Here is a 21663-nt window from a genome sequence, read left to right on the forward strand (position 1 = left end):
AGTACCTCTGAAAAGGAATGCGCTTGCCTCGTGTGGGCCGTTCAAAAGCTAGCTTGTTATGTCTCCGGTTCGAGGTTTGTGGTTGAAACGGACCACTGTCCTCTAACCTGGTTAAATAACATGTCGCCTAAAAGTGGCCGGTTACTGAGGTGGAGCATGATACTCCAACAGCACAACTTTGACGTTCGCTACAAAAAAGGAAGGCTAAACGCAAATGCCGACGCATTGAGCCGTGCGTTTAGTTAGTACCTTCTCAACCTTTCGGTTTCTCGCTGGCGATTCGGGGCAAAATTTTGACCTCATCACGACCTGGGCCGAGCGCTCTCGTTCAGAGTGATCTCAAGGAGCCAACTTTATGTGGTATTCTAATTCGTTGCGTTGTTGTAATTGTGAAAAATTCAAGTTCTTACTTTAAGAGTCTTGTGTCCCACATGTGCCTCTTGATGTAGAGGGAACAAAATTCCGATAAACACGTAGATAGGTATATGTTGTACTATACTTTGTCTGGTGTTCTGTCGGGTGACCGAGGGCACTTGCTTGTGTCGTGTGTTGTCTGTTGTCGAACCGTTCTTAGCAAGTTGCAGAACCATCGACAAGTGCTGAAACCGAAGATGGTCAGAAGAGACGAGTGAAGCTGGTCGACAAGTTGTGGCGACAAGCCCGTGGAGCTGGGATCCGTCGTCAAAAATGGGATGTGTTCCCGGAACAGTCTGGAGCTGTATTCTCCCCATGGCCCTGGAGGCGAACCTGGAGGGACCTGGCGAACGAGCGCACCTGACATCCGAGCCCCGTGGAAGCAGCTCGTCTTTCCGGTGCATTGTCTGGCGGCGGGGGTGCTGTTATGCCAGCGAGTCCTCGTCAAACGTCCGTGCCTCTGGAAAAGGCAATCTGGGTCAAGGCCAGTCCGCCTGGCGCGATCACCTCGACGGCGTGAACACGCGCGGCGCCCCTCTGGCCCAGGTGCAGTGAGTCAGCGGCGCACGTGACAGCGAGCCGGCGGCCGCGTGTCTGGTGGTCTGACGCATGGCGCGGCGGCCCCCATTGGCGGAATCTGCCTTGACGACCAGGGCGCTTCTGATTGGACATTTTGGTTGGACCCGGTGCAAATAAAAGAAGCCCTGCGGCGTGTCGCGATCAGCGGTCTTAGGCGAAAGGCTGGCCTATGTGTTAGAGAGTAAAGTTCGGCTCTTCGAGTCTCTGTCGGCCCCAGTGCCGAAATTGTAACGCCTCTGTATATATGCTGTACATAAACCTTGTTTAACTCACCGTCGTCTCGTCCGCTCGTCTTATCGGCTCTGCGCAGAAGCAGTCGCGAGCTGATAAACATACGCTACGCAACATCGATCAAGGACACGACGCCGTGTTTTGGAAGTTTCCGATCCTCTGTGGCGTAACATGGACCATGCCGATGTAGTCGCTAGACTGTTCGTGAAGGGGGCCTGCATGCAGAAATGGATCTCGCTCTCAAACACAGTTGCAACAGCAAACATTCTTGCACATGCCACTGAGGCCGTACGATCCTTATGGAGCATGCCAAGTTCACAGCACATAGTACTCACTGACTGGACACATCACCGGATAAGACAGTACTCTCTCGACCGCGGCCTGCTCTCATTTTTGCACATGAATAGGGAGAGAGAGAACGAACTTTAATAAGAGGATATGCTCAGTGACCCAAGATGGGGCAAGTGTCAGTGCCGGAGGCACTAAAAAGGTAACTAAGACAATGTAAAAACAATTAAGCATTTGTTCTTTGTCAAGCCTCGTGCACGAACTCCCTAAGATGATTGAGAGGTCACCAGACACGGGTTGGGGCGTAAGAAAGCCGTGTTTCCTGAGGAGGAGGAAGAGAAAAGTCCTTTATTTATACTGACATCACTAGATATCCCATATTCCCACTATGCTGGTCGACATCCTTAGTCCGGACCGTCATCAGTTGAAGATGCCACCCGAGCCCACAAGACCAGATTTCGCTGTTCCACTAGTACGAAGCTATTGAGCAGAATCACGTCCCATTTGTGTTTGACGAGGTTGGGGATGGGAGTTAATTTTGTGTTTTTATATGGTTCTTATAGGGAAGAGAAGAGAAAAGTGAGCCCCGTAACTGTCTGCATCAGGTGCGACACCTCAATAGTAGCTCACAAGGCATGCGGGTAAGGAAGGATTAAAAGGATATGATTAAAAGGTATATATATAGAGAGAGAAAAGCGAGAGCGAGGCGCAGGGACAGCGAATGACGGAAGTAAAGAGAAGATAGGAAAGATGGACACAGTCACAGGAGTCCGAGTACGGGGCACCACTCGAGGGAGCTCTTGTCAGCGTCAGGAGATGGCGTAGGGGAAGTCCAGTCGTCCAGAGCTGCGCTATCGTCGAAGATCGGCGGCAGGAGATGGCGTAGGGCGAGCCCAGTCGGCTTGAGCTGCGCTGTCGTCGGAGATCGCGAGGGCACAACGGGTCGGCACGGAATCCAGCGACTGAGTCCGCCGTTCGTTTGGCAGGCCTAGACCATGTGGTATGCGTGGGCCATTTCACCACAATACTGGCACTGCCTACTTATTTTTGGATTGTAATGTTTGAGAATGGCTGGACACAGCAGCTTGTTTGTCTGTAGGCGCCACAGGACGCGCTCCTTCGTTTTCGAGAGTGCCTTCGCTGGTGACGGATACAATCGGCATTGTTCAGTGTTGTAGTTTCTGATTTCTCGGAAAATATGTGTGACGTTCAGGCCCATCAGAGCAACGGGGAGCCCTGAAGAGAATAGTGTACCCTGGATGTGGTTCCCACCGTGAAAGAGTACCTGAAAGCGTGTCCTCCGGCGAGCATGAAATAATACAGCAACTACGTTATAGCCGATATCGCAGTGGCGATGTCGTTGTTCGTTTCAACACACAACTAATGAGCGTCATTAATGGAAAAAGTGACCAAATAAAGTACGTATGTAGTTCACTGTCAATGATGATTCGCTATATCAGTGTTTGTTACAACGAGGTTCAGCTGTAGCCCATTGCTGTGAAGCACTGGTTATGGCGCTCGGCAGCTAACCCGAAGGTGGCGTGTTTGATCCCGGCTGATGCACTGTGACGCGCCAGGGGATGGTCGACATTTCAGAAGCACGAGATGGTCAAAATTTTCAGGAGTTCTTCACTACATGGTCTCTCATATTCATGATTCCTTGATAGGGGTTTAAGTTTAACGTCCCAAACCCATTGATTATGAGAGACGCCGTATAGTGGAGGACTCCGGAAATATCGACCACCTGGGGTTCTTTGACTCGCACCCAAATCTGAGCACATGGCCTACAGCATTTCCACCTCCATCGGGAAACGCAGCCGCCGCATCCGGGAATCGAACCCGCGACCTGCGGGTCAGCAGCCGAGTACCTTAGCCACTAGACCACCGCGGTGGGGCGGCTCTCTCATAATCATGTCGCAGTTTTGGGACGTAAAACTCAATATCTTATTTTTAGAGGCTCGGCTGTACGTCATAAGTAAACAATATTAAGCGTAAGATGCCATCTTAGGGTCTGTGGTTCGACTATGGTATGTGGTCTGTGGTCGTAGGTCTGTGGTCAGGGAACGGGCCGTACAGGAAATTCTCCCCACAGTCCCAGCTTCAGGAACCAATAAAAAAAAAGGAAAGAATGGTTAAAACATGAGGAAAGAAAGACGACGCAAGAAGAGGCTGTTTCTGCCTTTGGTCACGTGCTGGAGCCATTATTAACTCGGCGAGCGCAAACAAGCCGCTTGTCCTAACGTGTCACCGCTCGGCGTTCCAGCAGGGGGTATCGATCTCGGAGGCCCAGCATACGTGCCCGTACCCGAGTTCTGCCTTTATTCAGGCTGCTGTTGCTGCTGTTCCGCGGCAATGGGGAAACCAATTACGCAAGCACGACTAATTGCTCTTTTGTACGCCCCCTTTCGTTGTTCGCGCACGTCATCCTTGCATGGTGCCTGGTTCATTAGTATATTTAGTTTAACGCAGCTGAAGTATAAAACATGTCTCTGTTGAAGTACGCACTCGCGGGTCGTCTATACGCTTACTTTAGAAATGAAACTGAAAAAGTCAAAGACGGTGTGGGAATAAAAACAGGAAAAAAAGAGCATATTACTGTTTTTCCACTCCTTTAGTCAGCCTTTCATACGAGCGGCCTCTTTCAATCACCACTTTCTTGCATTCTCGCTAGATTGCACTTCGCGAGTTTCGTGAAAAGTCGGCTGTCTGGCGTGAGGTTTTTATTGTGCAGCACTGCTGCTGCTGTGGCTCTGCTTTGTATGAATCGACCACGCCCGACACGGTGGTTAACCACTTCCCTTTTGAATGTGTCACGCGAACACAGCTGCTCAATGAGAAAGCTAATGAAAAAAAGGAGAAATTTTTCTCGTAGTTTGTTATTTCCTTCGTTTTGTTTTTTCTTCCTCTTCATTTCTAAGTGAACACAAGAGGAAGCCACATTCTGACATCATTCAACTCTCCATGCGCATTCAGAACGAAAGAACGTACTAATGAATTAATGAATGAGCTTTAGTGACACCTTAGAGTAGGAACGCCTTGCAAAACAGAGTTCCTCTATTCAACTTTTCTAGAAGCTTCAGCCTTCAGACATTTCAAGTTCATTTAAAACTCTAATTTGGGTGAGCAAGAAGCATTGTAAATGACAAGCTACGATGTACGTATTAATTAACTAGTTAATTATTATATTTAATAAATAATTAATCCAATTTATTTTATTTCATTCATTTTATTATGGTAAAGATCCCGGTTTGGATATTACATGGCGGAGTGGGCGATAGAAAGGCTATTAATGTAATGGTAGTTAGAATGAGAAGGTATCGAGTAAAATGTGAGTTGTGGCGGTTGTGTCAGATATGTAGCCAATAAACTGCTGCATTGCATACGTGATTCACATAATTATGCCCCTGCAGTCATTTCGAATGTACACATGGCCTTGCGGTGAGATTTGGTTGTTGGTGCGGTTGGATTACATGACACTCATTTGCTTAAATCTTATGTACAAAGCACATGTCTCTTAAACTGTTGTAGGTAAATTTTGAAGGATTGCAGCGACAGCATGTGCTCACGAGCTTTTGCTAAATATTGAATTTCGAATTACAATGACTCTCATTCGATGATACCAAGTTGGAGTTGTCATTGCCCACTTTTGCCACATATGCCAATGCAATGTTTGTGTGCAATGTTGCAATTAAAACTCAAGGAGGCTTGTGAGGTGTTACTTCTATACCCGTGACAATGCAGTGTTTTCGGTTTAGAATACACAATTTGTTTCATTGTTGAGCGTGGGATCTTCAGCCTTCAACGTATGTCTCCTAAGTGCTGACACAAATTGCTGGTTTTATGCATGACTTTGTCGCGATTTGTTTATTTCACGTTCGGTTTGAAGATCTGTTCAACTTTTTTTTTAAATTCTTATCTTTGTATATACTGATTAAGCACGTCCACTGAGCTGTCACAGAAGCGCGTAATTGTTTTTGCTGGAGACGGAAACCCGAAGCTTTTGACCGGGATCACTGGGCTCATTTATAACCCTATACATGTTACCGCCGTATACCTGTCACTGAGAGCGACACAGTGCCACAAGCACGGTCTAGGACGCTCAGACAGCACCTGTTGTTGCTGATAACATTGCCTAGCTCGGTTTCACTATTTGTCTAACATTGCCCAACTATTTGCCTAACATTTTCCCAACATTGCCTAACATTGCCTAGCACGCTAATTGCGTGCGGCGCTGCCGGAACCAGGGCTAGCGTTATTCAAGCAAAAGAACCACGTCCGCCTACGCACACCATCTCTATATGATCAATAGGGCAGCTCGACATTTGATGACGGCAAAATAGTGATACATAATGAGAACGTCGCATAAGTTTTTTTTTTCTGAATGTCAGCTAAGTTCGCGCTGTCCAGTATTTCAGAATATAAGCCAAATAGCCCCATATCAAATTTCGTTAATTTATGTCTCTGTATGTTGTCTATGATACAGGATCGTCATATTATCAATAAAGTGAGGCATGAAATTGAATGTATGAAGCCAAAATTGCGTTTTCTTTGAACACACTAAGCAAGCTTCCGTTCCATACTTGACTTCATGCACAGTGCCTAATTCACTGCCTCTGCCAAGGAGCATTTCCTTGCAAACCTGTATTAGGAAACATTTTCTCCTAATACCTATTTGCCTTAAGGAAATGAAACCTATTTAGGAGGATTTTGCCGATACGAGATAACAGGATGTTCTTTCTAATGCGTCTAGTCGATGCCCTTGCCAGCGGAAGTTACGTAACTATTTCGCATGATATTACGTAATATAATTGCATCAGCTTTTTTTTTAACTCGTCTTCGGGATTGTATTACGCATGCAGCCAGGTTTAATTCGATGACATTATGAATATTTTGGCCTAGTTGTAACCCACAGCCGTTCCTAGTTACACCTGTATCTTCCCATTGCGGTTGTCATTCGCTGTTGCTTCCGAAGCATATGTTAACAGTACAAGTTGAAGTGATGTAACTGAAATTTCTTTTTGGGTGTTAAGCTCGTGTTTGTCAAATGCAGAATTTTGGGAGTTGGTGAGACTACCCTTCTGTACGAGTGAGGGGGTCACTTCACGCCGCGGCCACGCCAAATAAGCAGGGCACCCCGTCGCAGTGTTGGAAAACATCCCTCGAAGTGCATGATTGCCACTGCTACAAGGCGCATGGTGGCAGGGTTCGTCACCTACACCGTACTCGCCGGTGCATCAGGACTGACTGGTCCTTCTGCCTTCTCCTATCATAAGTCTCTCTCTCTCTCGCTTTCTGTTTCCCGTTCTCACGTAGAGGATTGCAAAGCGGACAAAGTCTGGATAGCCACCGCGCCCTCTCGACTATCAGCTGTATGTCCAACGAGTATACACGTGGATACATCGTAGGTATTCGGGGAAGTGATGGCTCCCCGATGTTACCATATATAGTAACATATAGAGGTAGACCTGTATAACCATTTCGCATTGAAGGGTCTACGACAACTTGTTACTCTAATGAAGTTGCGCTGAGCTACATGCACGAAAGACTTACCACGCAGAAAAGGAACAGGCCAGGTGCTGCGCACACCTTGTACTGTTCCTTTTCTGACATCACTATAACGTCATACGGTGCCATCACCACGTAATGATCTTTTGTATCGTTAGTGTTGACACCGCAGACATCGACGGTAGTTTTTCGCGTTTGATGAGGTATATAAGGCCTTGATAACCACCTTGTTGTGGTGCCACTACGTCACGGCGGCTTCGATTACGCCAGTATACATAGTTACCTACCGGTGCACATCCGCAATGCTGCACGGTAATGACACGATGGAGCCGGTGCGCGCGTGTATTTATATATCGCTGCGTGTTCACTGACAAGGTACCGTGTCTGTCAGTGTACGAGACAGTGCGTGTTCACACGTTTGCAGAAATGATGGCCGTTAGTCTGGAAGCACGTCACTTCACGCACGCCCGCTGCAAGTCTACTTCTCTCGCGCTACTTTAAACGGGCGGCTCGTGTCCCTTTGTGCTCGGCTTGTACCTATACTTTGTTGAGAGCGCTTTTTTCTGTAAAAAAGAAAAATAATTATTCGAATGCAGTGCTACTTTTTGTTGCAAAATAGTCGAGAAGCCCACTCGTTTAAAACACAAAAAAGACGAAAAGAAAATCACTTTTAAAGGGATAAAATTATGAAAGTAAGCTGAGGAAGCACTTACATGGAATTGTTTGCGTGGCCTGCGACAAAATGTATGGCGCGCGCAAAATTAGCGTTCTGTAGACTGTTTTCTTCTACATTTACCATTCGCTTTTGATCTTTCGCACTTTGACTTTAATACTACTATTATGTGACCACGTGGGCAAGGGCGCTTGAGCAAGTGTTCCGCATGAAGTTACCACTTGTGTACGTATTGACAATACTTGGTGGTTTAGATAAGACCAGTTGAAAATGAAAAAAATAAAACTTGCAGGGTCCCTTATGCATATATATATATATATATATATATATATATATATATATATATATATATATAGAGAGAGAGAGAGAGAGAGAGAGTTTCTTAGAAATACACTGGAGGGAACTAGAGCTGGTGTTTATGGGAGCTGCAACGCATGGTACTTCAGCGAGCATGGAAATTATGGGTATATAGTACATGTATTTGCCTAATTTTCGTACTTTCGGCTCCTTTTGGCTTCGCGTGACTTGGAGCTGCTTGGTCAAGAAAGAAAACAAAAATCACCAAATGTTCAACATTTGCACTTCGCCACCTTACTCTTATACCGGGCTCACAAACTGCAATCTGCTCACATAGTTCAAAACTAACCGTTATTTTATTCGAAACAAAACCACAAGTGAGTTCGAAGCCCTCAAGTACGAAGACTAGGAATAACCGTGTACTACCCATCATTCCCATGGTCATTGAATGATCGCAGCGCCAGAACCTCCTCTAGTTAATTTTAGGAAACTTCATGTTCTTATGCACTTTGTTGCGATAGCTTGAAGGCGGAAGTTCTTTCCCTTTTATTTTAAGTCGATTGCATTTATCCTGTCCCGCCACCCTACAAAAGCTTTCGGCACTTAACGTGATTTTCCATTGCCTCCAGGATTGAAACGTAGTTTTGCACCGCCTTCGAGATTGTTTCACCGTCAACAAATCTACGATTCCAGGTGATTACGTGATCAGGTTACGTGACGTCAGAAGACGCCACAATGACGTCACAAATTTTGGGTATGCGTGATGTCATGATGGCGACACGTGGTGACGTCGTCCCGCTATGACAATTTTTTGCCTCGTTTGAGTTAACGCTGCGTGGAACACCGGTCAAATTTCATGTTGGAAGAGGCATCCAAGGCTTACGCCTTGATAAGATTCGTCCAGTCGACGCGTAATAAAGTTATAGCGGCGTAAGTCAAAGATAGTAGATGCAGCACGCCAAAATGAGGGCTGCTCCCTTTTACGGTTCCATTTTTTAACTACGGTATTTACTGAAAGTCATAAGCAGTAAAAAATTATCACCTAGGCTGGGGTGCTTGTAGCCCCACCCGCTAAATACCGCTGGACAATGTCAATAAAGTTTTTACTCAGTCACTACGATAAAATAGGCCAGCGCCACACCGCGTGATGCAGGTATATGCAACAATTGTTCGGCAAATTTATTTCCAGTTATCGAACCTGATACTGCAGTGCCTCCAGCTCAATGGTTCATGGAGCCGTTTACGTCATTCGTAGTGAACTTTCATTCATTCAGGAATAAAGCGGAGGAGTTTATTTCGCATGAATAGAGATGCGAGGAATGCAAAACATGCAGCAGGCTCACGTATACTACAGCGTTTCGCATCATTTTCAGTGTTTCGGGGCGTAAAACACCACAAGTTTATGATCATCAAGTGACGAAAATGCAGTAGAGACGGCTATGTTACTAAAAAGGAAGACCCTACACTTGAGCTGACAATTATACACATTGCAGCATGGCTTAGGTGTCTAGCGACAAGCGATGCGAGGCTAGCGATTGAGAAGGGGATAGGTATAGAGAGAGAATAAAATGAGGGAAAGGCAGGGCGGCTAACCAGAAATTGGGGCATCCGGTTTGCTACCCTGCATGAAAGGAAGGGAGAATGAGGAATAAATATGGGAAAGAAAGCGAACAGCGAAATAGACGCGCGAAAAAGAAAAAAAAAAGTGAGCTGTGTTGCTATAGCCCATTCAATAGGTTACAAGCTAGCAAAAAGTTCGATAAGGCCTTAAATGATTTTCTGTGCGAAGACATATTATGTCGCTTTTCAAGCACTGACTGTTCTGAGAAGGGTCTGTCGTCAAGGCGAGCTAATGCAGCAGCTATAGCTATCGTCTTTGCACGCTGTAACGAGGGCAGTGACAGAGAACGGGCTCCATTGTTTCATCGGTGCCGTAATTATCGCAAGCAACACTATCTTCCATGCTGATTCGGAAGGGGAAAACTTTGGTGAAAGCGACACCAAGCCACAGTCGGCAAAGCACCGTTGTCTCAAGTCTAAATAGTCCGGACGGGGGCCAAAGTCGACGAGACGTGTCCAGCCTAGGCAGTCATGTGTGCCGTAAGCACTCAGCTTTCCATAGGGATTTTACTTCTTCATTAGCGATTTTTCGGATTTTCATTGCAGCATCAGTCCTTAAAATGGAATGGATTCTTCTTCGCCATCTTCGTGTGCTGATCGAGCAGCTGCATCGGCATGTTCGTTGCCTAATATGCCGCAGTGACTTTGAAGGCACTGAAACGTGATTCCGTGTCCTTCGTCGAAGAGGTGGTGAAGTAACTATATAATTTCCAACACTAGTTGTTCAAGAGGTCCCCGGCGTAAGGCGAACACCAAACACTATAGTGCTGCCGTGAACACGCTCCATTTCTTGGCTTCTTGCTGTTTAATTACTTTAACTGCACTACGTAAAGCAGCAAGTTCCGCAGCTGTTGATGACGTCTGGTGAGATAACCAAATCTTCGTCGTTGTCGCTGTTGCAGGAAAGATCACCGACCCTGCACACCCATCCACTTCAATTGAAGCGTCAGTATATAGATGGGTATGCTCACTGTACTTCTCATACAACAAGAGAAGAGAGCTGCTTTAGCGCTGGAGATGAGAGCCCAGCTTTTGAGCGTTCCTGGAACCGTGAGTTCAACATGTGTATGAGTCATACACTATAGGGGAGTTGCAGTTCTGGACGGAGTTGTATATCCTGTGGGTATGCGTGTGTGATATGTCAACACTGTCTCGCAAAATGAGGCACGAGGTTGGTCTTCTGGCAGTGAGGCTAGATGATAGGCAGGGGCGCGAGTAAGATGCCTAACGTGTGCTCTGAGCACTTCCATTACAATATGCGTCTTGAGCGGGTAGTCATTCGCGATCGCAATTGTCTCAGCTGTTGACGAACATTGCGGTAGCCCCAGCCAAACTCGCAGAGCCATAGCCTTAGCCTGGATACTTTTTAGAGTGCGAATGTCGGTTAGGCAGGTATTGGTCAATACAGGCAAGCTGTATCGAAAATAGCCGAGAGAAAGCGTCTTGTACAATTGCATCATTACATGTACTGAAGTCCCCCAGGTTGTTCGTCCAAGATACTGGAATAAGTTAGGAATGTTTGTCAGCCTCTTCTTAAAGTGGCTCACATCTCAGCAGAGCTCTCTATCTATGAATACGCCTAGAAATCTGTGCGTCCTGACGTATAGTATGACTTGGCCGTCGATAGATATAGCGTATGGTCTCGTTGGCTTTAGACTAAAAGCGATCAATGCGCTATTCACTGGTGAAATCTTCAGACCTTGTTCATTGAGGTACACTGATACCAACGTCGCAGCTTTTTGAAGTCTTGCACGTACCTTGGGTCTTGTCATGCCAGAAGCCCAGACGCAGATGACGCCAGCGTACATAGATAGCTTGACCACACTCGGTAGTCGTTCCACAAGACTAATGAGACCGAGGTTGAAGAAGGTTGGTCTCAAGATGCCACCTTGCGAAACTCCAGGATGCGAGAGGTGTTGGGAGGTTGGACCATCTGCAGTGTTCACAAACAAGGTCCGCCCTTGTAAGTAACTGCGTGTCCAACAATACAGTTATCCACCTAGGCCCACTGACTCAATGGCTTCGAGGATGGCGTCATAAATAACGTTGTCGTATGGTCCTTTTGCATCAAGACACATTGCCGCGGATAATCGTTTACATGCCTTTTGATGAGAGAGAACTCTTCATTGAAATGCAGAGGACTTACCCGGCATATAAAATTCGCTGACTTGTTACTCAGCGTGGAGAAAGGGATTCAAGATTGAAAGTACTAATAGGAAGAGAAAGAGAAAAAAAGACAAAACATAAATATAGATATTAAAATAAAAAGAAAAGAAAAGGCCACCTCTTTGACCATTGGATGAGGACGCGCGTTAATAGTGGTGTCAAGCTACAATTACAGCTTGTCTAGCTGACCGATGCTGTCCAAGTACGCAAACAAATGTTTTACAGCCCGCCTCTGTAAAGTGGGGCAGGCTAAAGGTCCCAATAAACAGTCAATGGAGAAAGTTCTCTCGGTTATAGAATGCATGCAATGTTCACAAAGCACACGCTCCTTAGCATACGCTCTACACTCAAACAATATATGTTCTACAGTTTCGATGGAGCCACAGTTGTTGCAATACGGACTCGCTGACTGACTGAAGCGGTACCGTAGGCTGGTAACATAGGCACTTTTAAGACGTAGACGATGATATAGCGTTTCAAGATGGCGAAGAATTCAGAATGAGAGCCTTCTTCTGATGCTGGACATGCGTCACAAGTTCTATAACATTGTCGATGGAACATTGGTGACGGCGAAAACCAGCTATGGCGTTCGAATATATCTCGTAGTACTCAAGGTACCATTCAAGTCTGGCCAAGATCATACTCTGCATTACCTTTCCAACACAACTTCAAAGTGCGATCGGTCAGTAAGAAGAAATGTATAGGCAAGAGGTAATTGGCATAGGAAACAACTATGCAACCGCGTCCTACTCTCGGAGGAGAAGCTCAAGCGTTCTCCAAGATTTTTTGGAGTACGTATCTAATCTACCGTCTAGCAGTATGCCTGGGTTGTTGTGGCTAGAAACCGAGAAACAGAAAGAGATATAGAGAGACAGAGGGGGATAAAAGATAGCGAAGGCAGCTTTACGGCGATTAACCAGCGGCCATATTTTGTGACTTCTGTGGGTTTCATATGGTAGAGGCTTCTCGCTTTCCACCGACAAAATACTTCACCCGTAGAGCATATCTGAAGAACATTTCAGAACAAGATTGACGTGGGGCGTGCACAAAAGGAAGCCACAGCTTAAAAAGGAAAGTTCCCATTTTGTTTCGTGTACTGGCCGCAGCTGCATTTCCTGCTAAAAGCCCCAATAAGATAGAAGTAACTGTTATACGCACGCATACGTGTAATGTCTCGAGTGACAAGGGATGACAGGCGAACTGCCCAGCTTTCGGAAAAGCGCCACATGATTACGGTGCGAATGCGGCACGTAAGTGCGCGCAAAACTGGCATATTGTTCAACGCTTCGAAGTGCTTGCATGGTAGTCAGCTTTTACGCAACTTCCACGCTGCTATACTCCGTCATCACACGGCTGTCGCTCTTATTTTTTTCTTTCTTTCTTTTTTTTTTCATCGCGTTGGAAATATCGGCAGCTGCAAGGTGTCTAGGAAGCACTATATATATATCTAGCTCGCGATGAACGCTATGTAATGACTGGTTGTCACTCCGCAGCCCCGGATGACGGACGGTGATAGGTATGTAGGTGATCGCGATTTGTCACTCAATTAGGTTAATCGCGACTGCCCCTGAGGGAACCTGAACCGTCAGTGGCCGTCTGTGGCGAGGTAGAAAGTATCAACGCCCGCGTCACACGCGAGGAAAAAAAAAAAGGCTATATGCAGTGAGCTTGTTACACTTTTCGATTTTATCATCTGGCGCGCGGAATAATGCACTGTCGGGATGTGCCCGAAAGATGCCTTACGAAGTTTTTCCTAGAGTTGCCGCTCAGTAGATACTTTGTGCCAAATTGGCTACTTTTCGACCCTGTTTGGCGACGGAAGTTTCCAGTTTGCGCGATGGCTATTTTCTGGCTACTTTTAAACGTCTGGTTTTACTTTTTCACCATGGTTATGCGTATATACGAACCTCTCCTTAAAGGTAGACATTTGATGAAAAAATGTGTTTTTTTTCTTTCTCTTTATATTTTTCTGAATGTCATAAAACTACTGCAATATCTCACTTGCATGCGTCTGTTCAATCTGGAGGGTCTCTCAGGAGTAGCATAGCTGGCCTTAATCCTCAGGCCTAAACCCTTCGGTATTTTACTACCGCTACTAAGACCCCTCTAATATAAGAAAAAAAAACAAGCAACCGACTAAGCCAAAACAAATATCGCCAAGAAAACGCTAATCCTATACAAGCAATGTCTAAAGAAGGCGATACACAGTCTAGCCAAGGCAAGACGCATAAGACAGCATTCGATTACTGCAATTACTTGGAGAAGCAAACACACACATCGATAAAATGAGCAAACAAATAATTTCATCGTAGAAAAACAAAAACAAGAGGCGAACTGCTGAGACGCCTAAACATTCCATGGCTTGCGCGCACACGCTGCGAGTTTTTCCGAAGCCACGAGTGTTGTTTCGTGAACATACGCAATTCGATGGCCTCGTCAAAAACCTGCCTGTCAGGCGGCGTTGTGGCCAGAAACCTGGAGATGCAGACTGACGGATGTCCATTTCTTGCTCACGCTCTTTTATGTGTGCACATGAGATCGTGCCAGCCCATTCTGAGCACGCGAGTTAACGCGATGGCATTTGAAGTGCACGTTTTTTTTTTCGCTCCGGGCGTGACCATGCCGGCCATAAATAGCGACAAACGAGGTAACTGGACGAAGTACGAGCTTCTCTGTCAATCTCTACGTGGACCGCGCCGACCTAAGACTGGCCACAATCAGCATTTAGAGGCTTGTCACAATGCAGTGGTGTTGAGGAGCTTGCGCTTGTTCGGTCGGCAAAATGGGAACCACAATTCCACTTTTTTGTGTGTGTGAACAGGTGGAAACTACTGTGCCTTTGTCTTCGTAAAAGCTTCCGTGAATACATTGCAAACTTCAACATAATGAACACAATTACAAGGCAATGTCACTTATAAAAAAATGAAATGAGGTACGGAATATTAAAAACGTACAACGAACAGTCTTTTGAACACACATTTTGAAAACTCATCCATAGAAAGTATGAGAATACGCGTTTTGAAAGAACATTTATCAAAAGAATTATGAAATAATGAAAAACACGTGACGCAAATGTGGGACGATAGTTATAGCGCGACAACAAAACGACGACACAGAGAGAAGAAGGACACGAAGGACACGAGCGCTAACTGTCCTTCGTGTCATTCTTGTCTCTGTGTCGTCGTTCTGTTCTCGCGCTATAACTGTCGTCATGCCATACCAATTAGCCCAAGCTGCAACACTTCTAAGTTGCTAAAGTTGGGTCTGTGCTAATAACAGAAGTGATTAGGACACACTTTCCCATCGTACTCTCAAAGGAAAAAAAAGAGAGGTTCCTGACTCTGTTTTGAGAGTTCTGGCTTGTAACGTATAATATAGGGCTCTCTTGAAGGAAATACGTGAACTTTCTTTTGGAGACTCCTCTGACTCTGCTTTGAGAGTTATGGCTTGCCATGTATATGACTTTCTTTAGGAAAGCACGTGAACTCTCTTTTGAGGATCATTGTACTTTCTTCCGGGGAGTCGTCTGACTCTGTTTTGTGAGTTCTCCGCGTATGACTCCCCTCAAAGAGGCACGCCGTGTGAACTCTTTTGTTGGGGATCATTATGCTCTCTTTCGGAAAATCGTTGAGCAACAGCCCGAAAGAGAGTGTAATGATGTAATGGGAGAGTTTACTGCCTCTTTAAAGAGGGTGATATACGTGACAAGCCAGCACTGTCAAAACAGAGTCAAAGGCCTCTTTTTTTCCACTCTGCAATAAATGGGCACTGAAAGAAAGCACATAGCATAATATGGGGCAAATCCGTATGAAAAAGTTGATCTTCTTTGAAAGAGGTAGAAAAGTACCTGATAGAGGGGGAAAGTGAATGAATCTTTAGAATACAAGTCTTACCCTGATTCCACTGTTCCATTGAGGCCTGTGTGATTTCCCACTTGACACTTGTTTCGCACTTTCGTCATTCCCTAAGTAAGAATAATACTGCGGCTTTCACGAATCATCACGATCAGCTCACATAAAAAAACAGGAAAACACGAGGAAGTGCATGACACAAGCAATCTCTAACAGCTGGAAATTTAAAGGAAGAAAGGTGTGATATATATGCAGACAGGAATGCATAAAAAATCTTAACAACACCCACCAATCATCTAATCACGTACACTGTAGATACGAAATCTCAGAATCTGTGGGAGCGATTGAAGGCTGGCTCACGCGCATGTCTCTTGCTTTTATGGTTTCAAACGCGTCAGCGATTTCAAGCGTGCGCTGATCCCTATGCCTCATCACCAAAGTGGTTTTGTTTGACTCGGCTGCGCAGCCGCACTGCCGGCAATCGAGGGAAAGACGCGTATCGATGGTGTACCTTTCAGAGAGGTATAGCGTGCTTTCTTAGACGGCTGTTGAGACAACGTCTTATCTGCCTAATGTACGTACCACCGCATGACAAAGGGATGGAGTTACACCACTTCGATCGCACAACCAGTAAAACGCTTAGAGTAAGCAGCCTAGAGTGCTGACACCGGCCTGCCCCTTCTGCACTTTCTTGTCAACTCTTGCGCACACGCTGCCCCGCCGCGGTGGTCTAGTGGCTAAGGTACTCGGCTGCTGACCCGCAGGGCGCAGGTTCGAATCCCGGCTGCGGCGGCTGCATTTCCGATGGAGGCGGAAATGTTGTAGGCCCGTGTGCTCAGATTTGGGTGCACGTTAAAGAACCCCAGGTGGTCTAAATTTCCGGAGCCCTCCACTACGGCGTCTCTCATAATCATATAGTGGTTTTGGGACGTTAAACCCCACATATCAATCAATCTTGCGCACACGCTTTCTAGCTTCTTGCCAGCATGAACGACAACATTTATGACATCATGATTGACAACCTTCTCCAAACCGTGCAACACTGAGTGCAGATATGGGATAACGGCGATCTTTCTTCGCCTATCCGAGGCCAAAACCACAGCATCAAGGCTATCTTTTTGTTCCCCTTTAAAGAGATGAAACAATCGCTTTGAAGAGGAGACAAGGACCAGGCGCGCGAAATCAGGTGCTTGCAATCTGTTAACCTGATGTAAAAGAACTATCACGTGCAGCGAGGGGACAGGACTTCTTTAAAGCCAAAATAAGACAAGACGTGGCCAATACATTCTTTAATATTTTTGAAGATGGTTAGACTTCTCAAAGATGCTGATGAGCGCATGTTAAAGAACCCCAGGTGGTCATTTCCGGAGCCCTTCACTACAGTATCTCTCATAATCATATGGTGGTTTTCGGACATTAAACCCTACATATAAATCAATCAATCAATCAATCAGTCAATCAATCAACCAATCAATCAATCAAAGATGCTGAGATTTTGTATCTACAGCATACGTGATGGGTGGGAGTTGAGATTTTTTATGCCTTTCTGTGTGTTTATACATGACACATTTCTTTCATCAAACTTTCAGTTGTCGGTCAGCGTTTTAGGGGTGCACACTTCATTGTGTTTGTTTTCGCGTTTCTTTTTTGTTGCGCTGATCATGGCGAGTATGTTCAAACGGACCCAATTTGCTACTTCACTTCATCTTGCATAAAGGCACGCAATATGGGTCACAGCGTTGCTGGCAAATGGGCACGCAGCTGATCCTGCTTTTTCTAGGCTTTTACCACCTCCCCTGTAACTTTCTTGCCCCTTGCTCTGCTCAGTATATGCTATACGTGACTACTAAGGACCACCTGTTTCAGCTTCTACTGTTAACCATCTGTACAGTCTGCTTGCGTGGTGATTGAGGCTGTGCTGGACTACTTTGATGATAATTTTCTATGTACGGGACATGACGAATTTTTAGCATAACAACTCTGCTGTAAATACGTATGCAAAACTTACGAATATGAAATATATGGCATCCTTGCTGTGGTAGATGTGAATGCTTTTTTTTAAGCATTCAAAATAAAGCTCTCAGCTTATGCTGTCAACTATCACAGCGTTTTAAGCTTTTGTCTTGCCTGCTGCGGCTGAGCTCGGTATAAGATATTTATGATTGACTGAAGAAGAGTCAGACAAGATTATGAACGTTTGAAGAGTGCATACTACCTCCTTGGGTGTTCGTTGTCAACACATATCATTTTACCTTTGAATCCAGAAGCTCGACTATCGGTCTAGCTTTACATGTGGACTTTATTATGAACTATTTTCTTTCAAAAATGCAAAAAAGCTTAAAATCTATGTGGGACAGTGAAATATCCTAATTATTATTGAAATTCATGAAAATTCCAAAAGCAAGCAGCATAACTACCACAGGAAGGTGTACAACGGTTACCTTTTCTTCAGGATGATGGTGGCAGAAGGAAATCCACGTATAAAATCGGAAGAGTAAGAAATAATGAATTCGTGAAATTATCTTGTCGCACTATTTTTTTTCAATTCTAATCATTTCCACTAGTGCATGCATGCAGTCACTTATATTTGTTTGAGTCCATGGTGCCTCGCAAGCTACACATTATGTAATGTTGTACGTTATCAGTATTAACAAAATACCATTTTGATTTCATACGTAATGCATACCTCAGTGTCATTGCTGAGAATGCTTAGAATGCTGATTCACCGTCTCAAGCGATTGAGTAGAAGGGAGAATATAAATACAAGGCTCAGTGTAACAAAACGCAATAACTCTAATTTCTGGCCCTGTAACCATCTAAGCGCACAAGAAGCACCGCGGAATGGCGGAATAGTTATATGCAGTCGTACTTGTGCGGGCACCATTTAACATCATGCGTCCACAAACGTACAGTCATGCCACTTATTACTTTCGAACATGGGGATAGATAAGAGGACGTGCAACCACCCATGGAGAGCAAATCGCATCATAATGAAACGCTTGTCACAGGCATGCCACCAGCTCAAATTAATTGCTTTGACACAAGGGGCACGTGTGCGCATGCGCCAGACAGCTGTGACGCATGATGATTGTACAAGGGGAATCAAGAGGGCCCCGGTCAACCCTTATATCTAGGATCTGTAATTCGCAGCCGAACATGACCACCACGAAATATCGCTAGATCTCAGTCATCTCTCTATACAACTGCATCGTCCACGAGGGAAAGAGCGAGAGCGTTGGTTGGTTTCTACGTTATTGAGTAGACGCTGTCATTATCGGCACCGTGCTCTTTCGGTGCGACAATGTGCGCTCGGGGGGGGGGGGGGGGGTTACTACAAGCTCGATTAAAGATTCCACTACCCCCGCTGTCCTCGGGGCAGCTACAGCACTCGTACCTTCTTACCTGCGGAAGCATATTCTTCGAACGGCCACGACAGAACGAAAAAAGAACATCTGCGGCCGTAAAAGTGATTTGTGTGCCAAGGAAATTGCACGTTCCTGCGCGCACCTCCTCGTACACACGCGTTGCGCCCCCTTCCTTCCTAGATGACTGAGCACTATCGGAGGTTTTCGCGTTACACTTTCTCCACGCTTATTTTTTTTTTTTTTGTCTTGTCGCTTCGGGTCAGTTCAACAGCCGTGCACCTGCTTGGACGACGTCTCTTCTACATATACGTCTCGCGGTGTCTTTGAGAAGAAACTATGTATGCCGTAGATCAAACTATCACACCGAACACCTCTTGACCACTGCCCTCCAGAAGACGCATAGCCTGGTCAATTGGTGGTGTTGGACCATTGCGAGGGTCGCTGGTGCTTTGACCAGACGCGTGGTTCCACGTAATTGGCGTTCATGCGCCCGTAGTTGAGCCTGGTCGTTAAGGTTTCTGCATAGGGCAAAACGTTCTTACGCCTAGACCTTTCGATTGCTCACCAGCAATCAAGGTCAGCCTTAGCCTCCCTTGCTTTTTCCGTGATCATTTCGTATAGGTGCGAAAGAGTTCGTTGGTAAGGCGTTCATTCCTTGCCCTATGGTAAATCTTGTGCGATAACGACTACGCTAATTCGGGCTTACGATTGCAGTGAACGTTCCATGGTCGTTGGGCTGCATGGGTTCGTTATCGGCTCTAGCTATGATCTGCGAGGTTATTATAGGGTGGTTTGTTTTGCTTCTAACTTGTGCTTGTGAGTTTCGGCAAGATGGGCTCTATTTGTACAATTTATAATGTGCTCCGTTGTCTGGGACGTTTTGCAGCTAAAAAAGAGGGAGAAGAAAAACAAAGTTCAGAGTTCATACAGAGCCAATATGACGGCGTTCTCTAGAAGTGTCTAAAAATTGCTCAATGCATAAATTTTTCTGTAGTTCTCATCTACGGGTGTCTCAGATATATGAGCCAAATACCTCCACGCACTTCATGCTTACTAGGAATTCGCTGGGCCACTCTGTGTCTTCCGTACACTTCAGTACACTTCTAATTTTTTGCAAGATCATCTCAGCCCCAGTTTCACTTCGTGTGGGCGACGGATTACTGTACCACAGCCACAAGAGCTTCAATGCGGTTATCCCTGGTGGCCCCCATACAGAAACGTTAGCAAGAGTAGACAAATATAGAAATCGATCGACTCAATTAGACTCCGAGATTGATTTATTGATATGTGGGGTTTAACGTTCCAAAACCACCATATGATTATGAGAGACGCCGTAGTGGAGGGCTCCGGAAATTTAGACCACCTGGAGATTTTAACGTGCGTCAGTTAGACACCAAGAGCAACGGCTAGGTTTTAGAGTCGTTAATAAGCCTTCCCACTGTCTCTTCCTCTCCTTCTTCACCACTCACGTATGCAGTGTCCCATCGTGGACTTAGGCCCCTGCAGACAACTTGGACTGATCTTCCTCTTCCTTCTCTTCATCCCGAGGGGAACTCGTGAAACGAACTATTGGTTGTCGTCATAATTACGTCGGTGAATCATCTTCATATACTACAGTCACTGTGCCCCCCTTCTTAGGCACCGCTGGTTACAGGTCTGTCACAAATATCACGCACCTATGTGGCAAAGAGTCATCCATGACAAAATCGTTCCACTTGGGCAACATCAAGGGGAAAGACGTGCACTGGGAATGGTCATCCAAGCGCAATCTGCCAAAAAAAAAAAAAACGATGGCAACGTCATCGTAGGTCCAGCGGTGTTATTTACTGCACTCCACGACCTCTTCACTACTGGGCGTCTTCTCCAAAGAAGAGCACGTATATGGACGTTGAGGCGGCTTACCCGCTGAGGCCCCTATAGATCTGGGCACGCTCTCCAAGAGGGACGATAGAAGCCCGTGACGTCCTGGTACGAAATCCAAATCTGACACATGACCGTCATGAAGCCCACGATACGCTCATTCTATCGCGAGCAGCGGTGGCTGCTTTTACGCCCATGCTGTTTGAGGTGATGTGTTCTTTTTTTTCTTGATCGTTTATTTCTTTGAGGCTCGCGTCTCGTTGATACCTGCTGCCTTTGCCGACTTCTTTTTGCGCCTCTCGCGTCCGTCATGAACCGTGCAGAGCGCGGTCAGTCCGGCCGCGCGGTGGCTCCTGTCGGCTGCGTATAGGGATCCGGTCTTCGACTTTCGGCTTCCACGGGTTCCCGCTGCGCGTTCCACGGGTGGAGAAAGTAAGGCGCTTTCCGAGCTTGGTACGTGCGCTCTCGTAAGAGAGAGCATCCATCTTACCTGCGGTGTGGGGCTCACGACTCCGGGGGGTGATCCCGGCGATTCGAAGAGCGGCCGTCCTCACGACTACGATCGCCGCTCTTGTGCGTCAGCCCGGTTCGTAGAATGTGGCCGCTGCCACGTTCGCCGCGGGCGTGCTGACAACGCTACGCTCGCTTGCCTGATCGCGAAGGTCCGCCACGACGGGGTGCCGTCTATGGCGCCGCCCGTAGTTCATACAACATCCCTTTTAGCCTCTGTTTGTTTGTATCTTCGACAGAAGCGTGCACTGATCGCTGCTGTCGGGTGACGTCGTTGATGCGGTCAAGGCCGTTCTTTTCACGC

This window comes from Rhipicephalus microplus, chromosome 5, assembly GCF_043290135.1.
Source record: "Rhipicephalus microplus isolate Deutch F79 chromosome 5, USDA_Rmic, whole genome shotgun sequence".
NCBI classification, from domain to species: domain Eukaryota; kingdom Metazoa; phylum Arthropoda; class Arachnida; order Ixodida; family Ixodidae; genus Rhipicephalus; species Rhipicephalus microplus.